Genomic DNA, 16155 nt, shown 5'->3' with positions numbered 1-16155 from the left:
ACAAAAAATGCAGTATAATAAAAGAAAACAGGCCCAAGGGCAAACCACAGGTCTGGACAAGTGGTTAAGGCCGAGGCAGAGATAAAAATTAAAGGGACACAGCAGCAAGTATGATCTCACCCTGTATCAAGGAGAAATGACCACTGAGTAATTTCCTGTCCTATTTCTGGCATTTTGGGGTGTTCCTCTATTGCAGAAGCCAAACCCAGCTTAACTGATGGGACCCTGCAATCTCACCCTGCAAACTAATCAAGAACTTTGCTAGCAGGGAGCACACAATCTACATTAGTATAGGGAGATAACTGAATAATCAGAAAAGGCCTCTCCACTGAATTGTATATTTAAAAATGGTTTCAGTGATAAAATTCATGTTATGTATATTATATCACAATAAAAAATAAAAGAAAGTCCTCTTGCCTATGGATCCCACAAAAATCTCCAAAAGCCCATCTAATTTAGCATCTCCTGAACTTACCCCTTTTTGGTTCAAGATCTTGATTTCCTTGCCCAAGTTGGTGACTGTGCTGCTGAGGTGATGCAGGTAGTTAAGAAGCCAGGGATGCCGAAACTTACCTGGCTCCTGTGTCCCTTCCAATCTGGAAAGAGAATGGGATAGTCAATTGAGGCTTAATGTGCAGTGAAAACTCCTCTTCTGGCCTTTCTGCTACCTCTTTCCTCTTTCCAGAACATTGAGAATGGTATCCTCAATGTTCATAGCCCCACCCTCTGTGACCTCTTCTACCTGACGAGTTAAGAAAGTGAGACACAGAGCAACTCAGTCAGTACCTGGGAGGGACTTACCTGGGGCAGGAACCTGGGAGTCCTGTGATTTCAGTTCTTGCTTATTGCCCTTCCTCTTAAGATTCTAGGATCCTCCTTCTCACTGGCTTCACAGAGATCACCTCCAAGTCTAGGGGTCCTCCATAAACAAGGGCAGCCTAAAGGTACCCCAACATTCTTGGAAGTAGCTAAATGGGGTTCCTCATTTTACAAGTGAGGAAATGGGGCCCCAGGTTGTTGCCTGGCTGCCCAAGGGCATACACCTGGTTAATTTCAAGAAGGAATTACAGACTCTCTGATCCACTCTCTAAATCTCTTAGCTAGACAAAGAAATTCCAGTTGAAATATTTGGAATTCTATTTTTATTAAAGCTTTGCTTTCCCCATGATTGGTCTCTCTTGCTGCATTTTTCTCAAAAGATGTTTAAAATGTCTGAAAATGCCAGCTTAGCGGTCCAGAAGAGAATGGTAGTAGCAATGGAGGGAGGAAGCTCACTGGTTACCCACAAAACCATCACAGACTGCCTATTACGCTGTGGCTAAAACTTGGATCCATGCCCTCCCTCAGCAGAGCCTAGTAAGGGGGCCCTGTGTGCTAGGGCTTTCTAGTCCTTTCTGTCATTGCCTCATGTTGACCTTGATTTCTGCTTCTCAAATCCTTGATTACCAACGTCAATAGGCAGCTAGTTGGCTTGGGAGGGGCCATCCATGGCTATGGCAAGACAGAGGAATGACAGTACAGCTCACCATAAACATATGTATCAGACAAACTTCAAGAAAAACTGGTTGCTCAAGTTTGCCACCTCAAGAAAAATAGTTTTGAGTTAAGCTGGACATGATGGGAAATAAATGTTCTCAAATTTGTCTCATTGCCACACATGTCTTAGGGAGGTATTTGTGGGTCACTTCAGCACATAGAAAGATCCCTTCACTCCCCAAGATCAGTCAAGCTATAAAGTCAATAAGATTAAAATGGATTATCTGTTTTCATCAAGCCTATATATCTTTTCTATGGTCATTTCCTGAAAATGTAGCAATTCAGGTTTAGAACTTTAAAGTCATAGAGACATGCACTTAGAAAATCATAGAGCTGTATGGGACTTGGAAATCATCTAATCCAGCCCCCAATCTTGCAGATGAGGAAACTGAAGTTTCCCATTACTAGGATATTATACTTCTACTAGGCAGCCAAAGATTACACTCATTTCTTTACAAGCCAAAATGGTACTATTGGCTCCATGGAGCTGGTGGTTAACCTAAAATCCATGGTATTTTTCATATAAACCACTGCTCAGCTAGATTTTTTCCCCCACACCAGATTTATACCATTAATTTCCTAAAATTTTGTTTAGGAGTTTATATTTTCCCTTGCCATTCCATTTTGCTAGTTTTAACTCCATATTCCAGTCTATAATTTAAATTTTATTCTGTGGTAAGCTTTTTAGTATGTTTGGGAAAGGGGAAGATCATTTGGTAATATGCACTTTGCAGTGTGCTTGCTATCTCATTTAATAGCTAAATTGTTCTAAAGAAAATTCTACAGAAAGTGTTTAATTTGGAATTCCAACCACCTAGTTTTTCAGATCCTCAAGGAAGGGGGATAGCTTTTCTCCCTTGTTACATGAAGGAGCTCTAGAATGGGCTTCTCCTCCAAAGGGCAAAAGAATATTCTCAGTAGCTCATCTCCTACTGGGAACTTGTGTGCCTGGGGTAATGCAGTGAAAAAAAGACTACCCTCTAAACTCCAGAGTCCAGCAGTCTTTTTTATGTCCATTTTTATGTAGCACTTAATAGTTGATCTTTATCCAAAGAAAAGGAAAACACTAATTTGAAAAGATTTATGTACCCCTATGTTCATTGTAGCATTATTTATAATAGCAAAGATATGGAAGCAACCTAGGTGTCCATCAATAGATGAATGGATAAAGACAATGTGATATACACACACAAACACACACACACACACTAGTATACACTGAGTGGCCAGATTATTATGATCTCTGAACGCATAATAATCTGGCCACTCGGTATATATATGTACATACACACACACACTAGAGGCCCGGTGCATGAAATTCATGCCCGGGGGTGTGTGTCCCTCAGCCCAGCCTGCACCCTCTCCAATCTGGGATCCCTCTCACAATCCAGGACTGCTGGCTCCCAAATGCTCGCCTTCCTGCCTTCCTGATTGCCCCTAACTGCTTCTGCCTGCCAGCCTGATCACCCCCTAACCACTCCCCTGCCAGCCTGATTGATGCCTAACTGCTCCCCTGCCAGCCTGATTGCCCCCAACTGCTCTCCCCTGCAGGCCTGGGTCTCCCCCAACTGCCCTTCCCTGCAGGCCCAGTTGCTCCCAACTTCCCTCCTCTGCCAGCCTGGTCACCCCTAACTGCCCTCCCCTGCAGGCTTGATTGCCCCCAACTGCCCTCCCTTGCAGGCCTGGTCCCTCCCAACTGCCCTCCCCTGCTGGCCATCTTGTGGCGGCCATCTTGTGTACACATGGGGGCAGCCATCTTGTATGTTGAAGTGACAGTCAATTTGCATATTACTCTTTTATTAGATAGGCTAGAGGCCTGGTGTATGGGTGGGGGCTGGCTGGTTTGCCCTGAAGGATGTCCCAGATCAGGGTCGGGGTTCCCTTGGGGCATGGGGTGGCCTGGGGGAGGGGCTTATGGTGGTTTGCAGGCCAGCCATGCCCCCCGGCGACCCAAGTGGAGGCCCTGATATCTGGCATTTATTTATCTTCTATAATTGAAACTTTGTAGCCTTGAGCGGAGGCCAGGGCAGGCCAGGAAGCTTGGCTTCCTCCATCACCAGGGAAACCCAACCCCCCTCGCTCCGTGGCCGCAGCCATTTTTGTTGGGATTTATTTATCTTCTATAATTGAAACTTTGTAGCCTTGAGCAGAGGCCAGGGCCAGCCAGAGCAGACGGGAAGCTTGGCTTCCTCCATTGCCAGGGAAACCCAAGCCTCCTGCTCGCTCTGTGGCCGCAGCCATTTTGGTTGGGTTAATTTGCATACTCGCTCCTGATTGGCTGGTGGGCGTGGCTGGTGGGTGTGGCAGAGGTATGGTCATTTTGCATGTTTCTCTTTTATTAGTGTGTGTGTGTGTGTATATATATATATATATATATACACACACACACACACACACACACACTAGAGATCTGGTGAAGGAATTCGTGCATGGGTGGGGTCCGGCCAGGCTGGCCAGGGGGAGGGGACATGGGCGGTTGGCTGGCCTGCCTGCTGGTTGAACTCCTGGTCGAAGGGACAATTTGCATATTAGCCTTTTATTATATAGGATACACACTGAGTGGCCAGATTATTATGCATTCAGAGATCATAATAATCTGGCCACTCAGTGTATATATAATGTGTATATATGTGAAAATGGAAATATTTCATTCTTTTTTTATTGCTGCAATAAAAAAATAATGAAATCTTGCCATTTGCAACAACATGGATGGACCTAGAGGGTATTACTCTAAGTGAAATAAGTCAGGCAGAGAAAGACAGCTACTGTATGGTTTCACTTACATGTGGAATCTAACAAAACAGACCAAAAACAGACTTAATGAAACAGAGACCAAAAGGATGGTTACCAGAGGGAGGGAGTGGGGAGATGGATGAAAATGGGAAGGGAATATAGTAAAAAATATCATGATAATTTTACATGGTGACAGATGATTTTAGATTTAGCAGGGTGATCATGATGTAAGGTATAAAATGTCAAATCACTATATTATACAACTGAAATTAATATGACAATTTAAGATTGTATACCAACTTTACTTAAATTTAGAAAAGAGGGAGGGAGGGAGGGCGGGAAGGGTAGGGGAGGTCGATTGAATGGAAGAGTCTTAGACTATAGTGAAGTTCTAAGGAAGTTCACAATGCTGATTAAACATCTTAGTACTAGCCCAGCGGGCATGGCTCAGTGGTTGAGCATAGACCTATGAACCAGGAGGTCATGGTTTGATTCCTGGTCAAGGCACATGCTGGGGTTGCAGGCTTGATCCCCAGTGAGGGGCATGTAGGAGGCCATTGATCAATGATTCTCTCTCGTCCTTGATGCTTCTGTCTCTCTCTTCCTTACCCTGTCTGAAATCAATAAAAATATATTTTTTAAAAATCTTAGAACTAAATTTGCCCATCCAAGAAATCCCACATTTCCAGGGATGGGCCTGCCTTAGTATCCTTTCCACACTAGTCATGAAGCAGCCTGCAGGGAGCATGACCTTAGCAAGAAGCAGTGATGGATTAGCAGTCAGTTGTGATCCTTTCTGAGAGGTCCATTGTCAATACTGCCACATTATGCCACACTATCTCTTCAAACAAATCTGCCGATTTTTTTCAACAGATGTATTTACTGCCCTAGTTCAAACCTCTGTCATTGCTCACCTAGACAGTTCTAATAATGCTTTAATTTATTTCCCTACTTCTAGTCTCAATACTCTTAAAACTATTTCCTGCAACACTACCAGGACAATCTTTCCAATACATAAATCCAGCTATGAATATATCTGAAGAAGCTTGAAACACTAATTTGAAAGAAAATGCACCCTATGTTCATTGCAGCATTATTTATAATAGCCAAGATCTGGAAGCAGCCCAAGTGCCCATCTCAGTAGATCAGTGGATAAAAACCCTACGGTACATTTACACAATGGACTATTACTCAGCTGTAAAAAATAAGGAAATCTTACCTTTTGCAACAGCATGGATGGACCTGAAGAGTATTATGCTAAGTGAAATAAGCCAGTCAGATAAAGACAAATACCATGATTTCACATATTATATGTGGAATCTAATGAACAAAATAAACAAACAAAATAGAAACAGACTCATAGAAACAGTTATCAGAGGGGAGGGTATTGGGGACTGGGTGAAAAAGGTAAAGAGATTAAGGGGGGAAAAACAAAACTCATTGACAAACAACAGTATGGTGATTACCAGAGGGAAAAGGGCATGGGGGGAGGTAGGAGAGGATAAAGGAGGCATAAATGGTGATGGAAGGAGGCTTGACTTGGAGTGATGAACATACAATACAATATACAGATGATGTATTATAGAACTGTACACATGAAACCCATATAATTTTATTAACCAATGTTATCCCAATAAATTCAATATAAATAAATAAATAAATAAATAAATAAATAAATAAATCCAGCCATGTCCTAACCCCATGTAAGAAGCTAGGTGGAGACTTCCTTTTGTCAATCTTACAAAAGGTATAATGATCCTCTAGCATACAAAGGACAACAATTTGTTGTCCAGCTTTCATTAATTAGGTTTATCTCAAAATTGCTTTATATTCTTTTTGGTGAGGTCATCATTATGATATGTATATATTGGGGTATTTCAGTGACTATATGTCATTCATCTGCTTAAAAATCTTTCAAACATTTGTAAGATAAAACCAAAGCTTTTAATCATGGTATATCAGGATCCCCAAGGACCCAGCTACTCCCTACTTCAACATCATTCCTACTATTCCTTACCTTACATTTAATACTCCCAAAATACAGCACTGAGTTATTGGTAGCTCTTGCTATGCTGTATCACATCTCCATGTCTTTGTTTATACTCTTCCCTCTACTTGGAATGCTATTTTCTCTTCTCCTCCTCTCCCTCTTGTCTATTTGAATCCCATTCAAGGTTGGCTTGGCTGCTGCCTCTTTGGTGGGTAAGCTTTCTGTGACTCATACACACCCCAATTCAAAGATCATTTCATCCAAGTTATAGCCCAATTCAGGAAGTCTATCTAAGGCACCCAAGGCAGAAAGTCATCAAACGAAGAGCTCATGACTTCATGAGGCAACTGGCTTTGGTCTGTGTTCAGGGTCACATACACCAGTCAAAGCTACTTCTTATTTTGAGTCAATCAGTTCCTGTTTCCTTAGCTTTTCTGTGGATGGTGGTTAAAATAGTACCGATATGAAGCTTCAAGATGAATGGAGAGTTAGTAGTTGGGAGCCTCATTGAGAAATTCCCTTGGCAGGTCCTAGAGAGGTGATGTCTAGCTTTGAACTTTCAGATCTTGGGGAGGGGAGGGACGGTGGTAGAAATGTTGATGAGGAAGGACAGAGCTTACCAACAAACCATTGGCCATTTCCTTCTGGTTGTAATTTCTGAACTTTCTAACTTTTCATTTCTGAACCCCCTACCTCTGACTCACAGATGTTTCAAGAGACCTTCTGAATGCCTGTGAACTTCAACAAGGGGAAGGCTTGAGTAGAGAGATGATGTAGCGCCTGTGGTAAACCACACAAGGGTTAGAATTTGGCCACAGTGACTGCAGTTACTAAGATTCCAAAAGTTTCTTTAGTGCTTTTAGGTAAATTTCTCTTTTTCCAAGGCTGAAAAGTTGCATCTCTAACTAAATACATAGGTGGAAGATATCTGGTATGGAGAAAAAGGTAGTGTGTTCTGATTCTGGGACCCTACATTTATTGCCATTACTGGATGAGTAACATGATGAACATGAGTGTTCTTTCTCAGCAGGCCTAGTGTTTCCAATTTTCAATAGGCTCTGCCTGTTTTGTGCATTTCAGAAGGCTCAGCATGGTGACTAAGTAAACACCTGGACATTGTCAAGTCAGACATTTACATGAAACATAGATATGAATCAATGTTGTTTATATCACAATATTAGAAATGAAAACAATAAAAATCATACTGGCTATTAAGAATCATTAAGTTATCTTACAGCCATTGTTACTCTGTACAAACAGAACATACAATTACTTTTTTATTGTCATTTGAGTATAGATCACTTGGAAATATAAACATGAGAACAGAGTGAAGCAAGAAAATTAGTTCCCTTCAATTTTTTTAATTTAAATTTTATTTTTTAAGACTTTATTTTTCTAAAGTGGTTTTAGATTGACAATAAAATTGATAGGGAGATACAAAGATTGTCCATATATTCCCACCCCTACATATGCATAGCCTTCCCATTATCAATATCACTAACCAGAATGGTACATTTTTTACCAAAGATGAACCTACATTGACACATCTGATCACCCAATGTCCATACTTTGCCTTAGGGTCCACTCTTGGTGGTGTATGTTCTATGAGTTTGGGCAAAGGTACAATGACATGTACCCACCATTGAAATATCATTAGGAATATTTTCATGGTATGATAAAAATCCAAAGCCATCATATTTTTGAATATATTCCAAAACCACACTAATGAAAACAGTTGGAATAGTACTGAAATAGATAGGCAGATAAATGGAGAAAGGTAGACAGTCCAGATATGGGCCCAGGTGCAAACAAAAGTTTAGATAAAAGGAGCATTCCAAATCAGTAGGGAAAACATTCAATAAATGGTGTTGGGATAAGTAGTTATGAAATCATAAAGTACTAGAATAAAACAATAAATTTTGTATAATCTTGTCATGGAGAAGGCTTTTTCTAAGTGTGACATAAAAACCAGAAGTCATAGAGAAAAGAATTATAAATATAATTATAGTTGACCCTTGAACAATGTGAAGGTTAGGGGCCCAGTAAAAAATCTCTGTATAACCTTTGACTCCCCAAAAACTTAGTTGTCCTTTGGTTTCCCCCTGGGGGGGATGATTGGTTCCAGGACCCCCCTGGATACCAAAATGCATAGATGCTCAAGTCCCCTATGTAAAATGGCATAAAGCACTACATATAGTTGCTCCTCCACATCCGTGGATTTCCAACCGAGGATTGAAAACAGTACAGGTATTTATTCATTCTAGGTTATCAATCACCTTGCAAAGCAGACATAGTTCAGCAAAAGTGAAAATAAAAGGCTTCTTTAGCTTGAATTCCATGTCTTACTACCATTTGAAAAACTTAATTTTTTTTTTTACCAGAGATGTTACAATGGAGTGAATGAAAAGTCTGGGCAATGAAGGGGTTAAAATAATTTTTGAAAGATATATTGGGCATTGTAGCTGCATTGCATACCTGTGAAGACATCTCAACAGCTCCTTTGTCACTAGTTGCTAGTGTGTGAGAGAAAGAGCCTGGAGAAGAAAGTCATGAGGCTTGGCCTATGGTCCTGTCATTACCACCAATATCTGACCAAGGGTAAGAGACTTACGTCAGAGTCTTCATTCAGTCATCAGATCTGCGAAGCTTAGTATGTGCCAGGCCCTTATACAATAATATTAAATTCTGTATACCACACCATCATATAACATATATTGTGAGTATGACATAATATATTACAAAATAAAATAAGGTATTGAGGAGCTGCCAACTACCTGTGAAAGAGATAAGCTCTCCCCAGATTTAGTCCCCACTCCTAACTTTGACATTCAATGTGCTGCATCATCTGTCTCCTGTCTGCTTCTTTGGCCCTAGCTCTTGACACTGCTCTTCCCATCTCCTGAGGTGCCTATGTTATACCCAAACCAAATGATTTGCAGTTCCCCATTGTGATTTCATGCCAGTATGGCTTTGCAAAAGGCTTTTTTCTTGCCTGCTTATAAAACTTGTACTTGTCCTTTGCAACCTGGTTCAAAAGTTGGCTCTTCAGGAAAGACTTCCTCTAGATCCTTTCTGTATTTTATATAGACCTTTGTCATCCCACCTAACACACTATCCTGCAGTTAAGTACTTAGAGAAGTATGCAAATGAGTCCCCCATCAGTGTGTAAGCAGAGACCCTGTCTCATTAATCTTTGTGTGCCTAGTATATAGCACATTCTGGAGAGAAGGAGCACTCAATCCATTTTATAAATGAGTGGATGCATAAAAAATGAATCAACCATACTACAGCAGCAGGTTTTCTTTGTAGTATGACATTTCTTAATAGAGTGACAAATCTGGTAAAATTTGCATCTCTCTTGGATTCCATTTTATCTCTACCTCAGTCCCCGCACAATGGACACTACTAAAGCACTACAGTGAGGTTCTTGTTAACAGTTACTTGAGTGTTACTTACTGTGCAGTTGGTGCAGCCTTACACAGGGGAAGGTTAACTTGAAAACACACCAAGTCACCATGTATATGTCATTTTAATCTTGACAGTGTATTTTTAAGCAGATGGCCGAGTTTTTCTTCCTTCACATAGCTAGCATCTCTCCAAACAAGCTTAGATAGCGAACTGTTTTCTTTGGCAAATTGATTAATGAGGACATTACTCATTTGCCCGGCTGTATGACATGTCCAATAACATTGTCATTTTGTTTCTGGGGTGTTGGGTAAAAATATCCAGGAATTTACTACCAATGGAGTGACCACCTGTTTGCTGGAAACGTTAAAGAGAGGAATCTGGGGAGACAGCTCCCTGGAAGAATGCCGAAGGGGTTCTGTTTCCACCTCCCCACAACAAACTGTCCTCTCCAAACTTAGCAATAGCACCTGTGGAAACAAGGAGACAGCTGTGCTGGGTACCTTAGTTATTGGATGGCTGGGGACTGAGCTGCCCTGCAGGCACCTGGAGCAACTGCAGAAGTAGTTCTTCCCAAGTCTAAAGGAGGGCAGAGCCCCGGAAACTATCAAGCCATGCATCAGTGGCAGGAGAGAAGCAGATCTTGATTTAAGGGTAGAATCAAGGGAGAAAAAAAGCATGAATGAGATCAGGGATGGGAAGTAGGGAGGAAGTACAATTGGAGAGCAGGACACTGAGCAAGTGTAGCTGGTACTACTTACCTCAGGGATCCTACAGTGTGTGTGTATGTGTGTGTGTGTGGGGGGGGGGTGGTAATCAGAAGGATGAGGGTTACTATGAAGAGGAGGCACAATCTTTTTCTCTGGAAGCTATAACTGGGCAGGAAGCTATAACTGTGTTTGGGCCTCACCTGCAGCAGCCAGAACACAACAGATCAACAGACAAGTTCCGTGCTGAGCAGGAAAGGCGGCTCTCTAAGGGAATCACCAGAAGGCCTGAAGCTTTCCAAGAGAAAACAAACTGGACAAAATCTTAAAGGATTAGGGAAAGAATAACCGCGCCCCCCCCCCCCCCCCGTCCCCCAGCCAGGACCTGCTGCCTGAAAACACAAAACAACAAAAAACACAGGGCACAACATAAGAGCCCCATGGGAAGAGGGAAAGGGTGAAGTGTGGAGGAGCAGGTAAAGGCTGATGACCAAGGTGCCGAACACTCCAGCAAAAGATCCACATTTCTTGCACAATCCCTAACTGCATGTGCATCAGCCAGCACGAGGCCATCTTGAATTGGCACAAACACAACTCAAGCAGCTTATCTGAGCAAGGCAGCATTACTTAAACTAAAATGATTTTCTATTCTACTTTAGAGAAATCTCTAGAGGCCAGAGTTTAAATGTAAAGTCGGTCCATAAAATGTTCAATGGGAAATATGTACTCCTGATAAAAGTGGAAGGAGGGTGTTGCTGCTTTTGTGTCTTGAATCTCATCATCCTGAGGGCAGCAGGAGAGTTGGGAGAGGCTGGAGCAACAAACTCTTCAAACTTTCGCATTCCTACAAACATTAAAAAATGAGTCCTGTAACAGACTAGCTAGTTGCATAAACTGTTAGTTCTGATAATACCATCCTTTGGGGGGAACAAGGTGGCTGATCTAATTTAAAGAAGAAAAATGAGCCAAAACCGGTTTGGCTCAGTGGATAGAGCGTCGGCCTGCGGACTGAAGGGTCCCAGGTTCGATTCCGGTCAAGGGCATGTAACTTGGTTGCGGGCACATCCCTGGTGGGAGGTGTGCAGGAGGCAGCTGATTGATGTATCTCTCTCATCGATGTTTCTGACTATCTATCACTCTTCCTTCCTCTCTGTAAAAAATCAATAAAAAAATATATAAAAAAAAAAAGAAGAAAAATGAAAGGAACAAAGAGCTTAGTATTTGTGTGGAAAATAAGTATACGCCTATACAAAGTTCCTATGGATCACGGTGGTTGCATGCCCCATAAATTCTAGTAGAAGGTCCCAGAAAATGTCCGGCAGCACCAAGTCCAGAACAGAAACGGAAACAGAATAATTTTTTCACTTCGATTAAAACACAAACAAGCAGAAGTGTGATTCTTCATCCACACACAATGGGAGGTGTTACTGAGGCAGTTCTGGGGACTGTCCCTGGAAAGAGAGGTGTCAGTGTCAGAAACTGCTCGGCAAAGGCCACTCAGGACTTCACAGGTGTGGGGAAAGACTTGTTAAAACAGTACGTTTCATCTTGGTTAGGGAAAGGCTGAGAAATAGCATGGTGTGAATCTATAAAAAACATAAATGGTGAGGGCAGAATCAACCTAGGCTTGCTTACAAACTAGGAATAAAGGGGTGTCCTTTAAAACCCATTTGAGATACACTTAGAATTCACATAGCAAGCAATGATTTGGACACCTTTATAAATAACAGAGACAGATATGCAAATAATTATTTCTGTTTCCATATCTAACTTTTAACGATAATGTTAGCTAGAACCACCATGCTATTCTACCAGAGACTGCTTGTTCGTAATAGAAATACAGGGTGAGGGAAAAGTAGGTTTACAGTTGTGAGTACGCAAAACACAGAGTTTATTCTTGTATTATTATTTATTAATTATTGTATTATTTTCCATATGAACAACTTTTGCCCCACCCTATACTGTTAGCAGAATTGGTCAGCTTCCATGTAGCAATACCTTCATTCCTATGAGCTAATATTCATGCAAACATTTTTTAGAAACTGTCAAGCCGTATTACTACTACTAATATTACATTTTATCACACAGAATATTAGGTACTGTACCTTTCAGGTAACATGGTATTAACCAAAGAAGACTGACATTAACCACCTTCAGACTTAAATGTTTCTGGAAACAATTCTATGCATAACCAAAAAGACTTAAAGCTATATCCTGAAATAAAAGTCTTCTTATGTAGTTGTGGGAAGCCTTTAAAGTCAAAGGCCTTGAAAATATGCTTTAAAATAATTCTTTTTTTATTATTGATTTCAGAGAGGATGGGGAGAGAGAGATAGAAACATCAATGATGAGAGAGAATCATTGATCAGCTGCCTCCTGCACACCCCCCATTGGGGATCAAACCCAAAACCTGGGCATGTGCCCTAACTGGGAATTGAACCATAACCTCCTGGTTCATAGGTTGGCACTCAACCACTGAGCCATGCCAGCTGGGCAAGAATTCTTAACCTAACTATGTAAATGAGTAAAAAAATAAATGGAGATATGTGATACCAAATAGAAAAATCAGAGTATCCATAATATTAAAAAGTAATGCCAGAAAGAAAGAGTTGAAGGTATTTTCATCTAGCAATAGACAGCACCTAACAAGAGGCAGGAAATATTAACACTTAAATTCTCAAAAATATTATTTGTGGTTTTTTTAAAATATCTTTAGGATCATAAGTACATCTGATAAGGTCCCAATAGTAAATTTTAGGGTTTTCCCCCCCTTAGAAACAGGAAGATTGAAGCAAAATCTGAAGCAGTTAAGATTATTCACAATCAAAGAAATGGCTTCCCTGCTGCTTTCCTGAAGTCTACAGGTACCAAAACCACACGTCCTCCTGGATAACCTAGGATTCCAGGCTTTTGCTTCTTAAAAATGCAAGCTCTGGAAGAGGAGCCCTGTCAGATTTTCATTCAGCAAACAGTTCTGGTTACCAACTCTTACATGAAAACAACAATCTCAAAAGTTAACTTTGATGAAAGAAAGCTGCTTTTATAAAGTTTTCTGAGCAATAAATGCAGGCTGTGTGTGTGTGTGTGTGTGTGTGTGTGTGTGTGTGTGTGTTTTACTTACTCTATGACATGTACCATGGTGAGTTTAAACTTCTTCAGGTCTGAGTCAGTAAAATAAGATGTGCTTGTTTAATGTGTTATTGAGTAAATCCTCAGGAGAATTGTGAAAGAAGGTACCTGGTCACTGGTTTCTTCATCTCCCTCCTATCCCCCCGACCCCAACCCTACAGGTATCCAGTGTTGACTTGCTTCTCTTTAAATGCTCAAAGTCCCACCACAGCAAACATATCTACCCAAATCTATCCCCTTTTTATAACACCTGTCCTTTAAAGTCATAGAATTTTCTTCTTCTACACCTAAACCCCCTATTAAACTAATTGTGAGGTAACAAATAAGAGGGAGGGGGGAGCACATTCATACTAAAGTATAAATGACTGATAGTGGTGCTTAGTACGCCATCTCTTACAAAAGGGTAGTTCCATTTTAAACAGTTGCTTACAGACCAAATAAGTAAATTTTCTATTAGTTCCTCAAATAAGGGCACACTTTATTCTTTTCTACTGGGTGAAGTAAAATATATGGCTTGGGAATAACAGCACTATTTTAAGTGGGAATGGTAGCTGGGACAATATTAAGTTGTTGAGTTTAAGAAGGTTTCGGTATATTGGTGAAGGGGAAGAGGTAAGGCAAACTCTGAACATGGAAGGTTTTGGTTCCTGGAGCTTCATTTTCTCTTCCTTATTTTTATGCTGATTGTGCCTCTTTTTCCTTCCTTCTCAACAGACTGTTTCAGTCCTTCTTGGAATTATTTATTTATTTTGCTCCTGCTGACAAGCTGGAGGCTGAATTATGTGCTCAGTCTGAAAATGTTCCTTTAGGCTCTTGCCTCTGAACTTTCTAGCCAATGCAGAGTAAATAGGTACTGTGCTGTATGCAAATGTAGGCATATTTGTCTGAGTAGGCCAAAGGAGGGGAGGCATTTTGCAAAATGCCTTTAGAACAGAAACAAACTTTTGAGATGAAATATTTTAAAGCCTCATGAAAAGAAACTAAACTCTTTGGGAACAAAAAGTACAGAGGAATACTTATCTATACAATAAATTGGAGAAACACCACACACGAAGCAAGACGTGACTAATACTTCAGCAGTGAGCTCACCTCAAGCATTTCATGAATTTCACATGACCCACCCACTTTTTCTCAGTACCTCTCAAGATTACCATATCAGCAGCAATAATACTCTGTTGTTCTGAGTGCCAGATTTACATATCAACGTAGCCATGGCATTCCTGAATGTAGAATATTGTACTGTTCCCCTTGTTTGTGGTTTCTATAAGGTTAATTTTTGTTCCCTTTACCCTCCTCACTTAATCTCATGCCACCCCCTACCTCTCTTCAATCAGCGGTTTGTTTTTTTCTATGAATAGTTTTCCTCTTTTCTTTTCTCATTTTCTGTGTCAAAATTTGAACTATCCACAAATTCACTGTACAACCATGCTGATTCTTAAATTTTTATTACTCAGCTATAGAGGATCAACTCTATGAAAAGATAAGCCAGGGACAGAAAGTAACAGCTGGTCACTTCTAGGATGGCTGTGGGATACCTTCTTTCTCAAATATATGGAAAGTTAAGGTGGGTCAGAAGTTACTATGGTAGATTTCATGGTCACCTTTGTTTCTTTCTTGGCAGGCTTTGTTTTTAATTATTTCTATTTCTAAATTGGAGATGGGGAAAAATCACCATGCCAGAACTGAGTCAAGCAACTTTCATTTCTAATGAAAGTTTGGAAAGGGCTAGATAATTTTTAAATTCATAGACTCTCATGTGTCAAATTTAATGGAAAACCAGCTGGAGCCTAAGAAACTATTTTAATGAGCTTCCTTTTTCTCTGATGTTTCCCCAGAGGCATGTGCCAAGCGGGCCCATGTGGCCTAGGGAGTAACATGATCATCTTGGCTCTGTTTAGACACCTGTGCTCTTTTAGCCTAGTGGTAAGAAGAACAAGAGAGAGAGGGATGAGGGCATGGAAGGCATGCAGACCTAGTGGGCGTGGGTGTGTGCCATGCTGCTTAGGAATTCACTACAAGAAACTCCACAGCAGCAGCAGCAGAAGCCTGATGCATCATAGGCCAACAGTGCCTCTGTGTGGGGTTTCTGAGAGTGCATGAAATGTGTCTGTGTGTATGCTGGGGAGGGGAAAGTGGAGGGAGGAGAAAATATGCATTTTTAAAAGGGATTGCATGCCTTGGAGGTTCTTTTTGACAAGGCGATATAGGGGGAAAAGATTAAAAACCATGAATATAAAGTATGCCTACGAGTCAGAGAGCATATTTTTCTTCTAAACTTCTTCCCACTCCTTAAAGAAAATTCATTTGCTGTGTTCACTTTTCCTTTTCTAGCAATCAGTCTGATGCTTGGCTCTCCCTACCCACTTAACACATAGATATTAAACTTGATCTGTATTATTTTTCATCAGGTGCTTTGTTTAGTGATTATTCACAGTCTCCTGTGTGTGTGAATTTCTCCTTCCTGGATTATAAAGTTCTTGAGGGTTTATACTTATGGAAATTAATATTCATTCTTGTTCTTCCTCACCAATTTGTTACCAATCCTGGGCATTTCTCTGCAAATGTTGAACATATGACTACACAATACTTTTTCATAAGATTTTCTTCCACTTACAATGTTTTCTTTTATGATGTGATTAACTTTATTTTTACAAA

The sequence above is a fragment of the Plecotus auritus genome, assembly GCF_963455305.1.
Source record: "Plecotus auritus genome assembly, chromosome: 3".
NCBI classification, from domain to species: Eukaryota; Metazoa; Chordata; class Mammalia; order Chiroptera; family Vespertilionidae; genus Plecotus; species Plecotus auritus.
Note: the sequence above shows the minus strand (reverse complement) of the source record.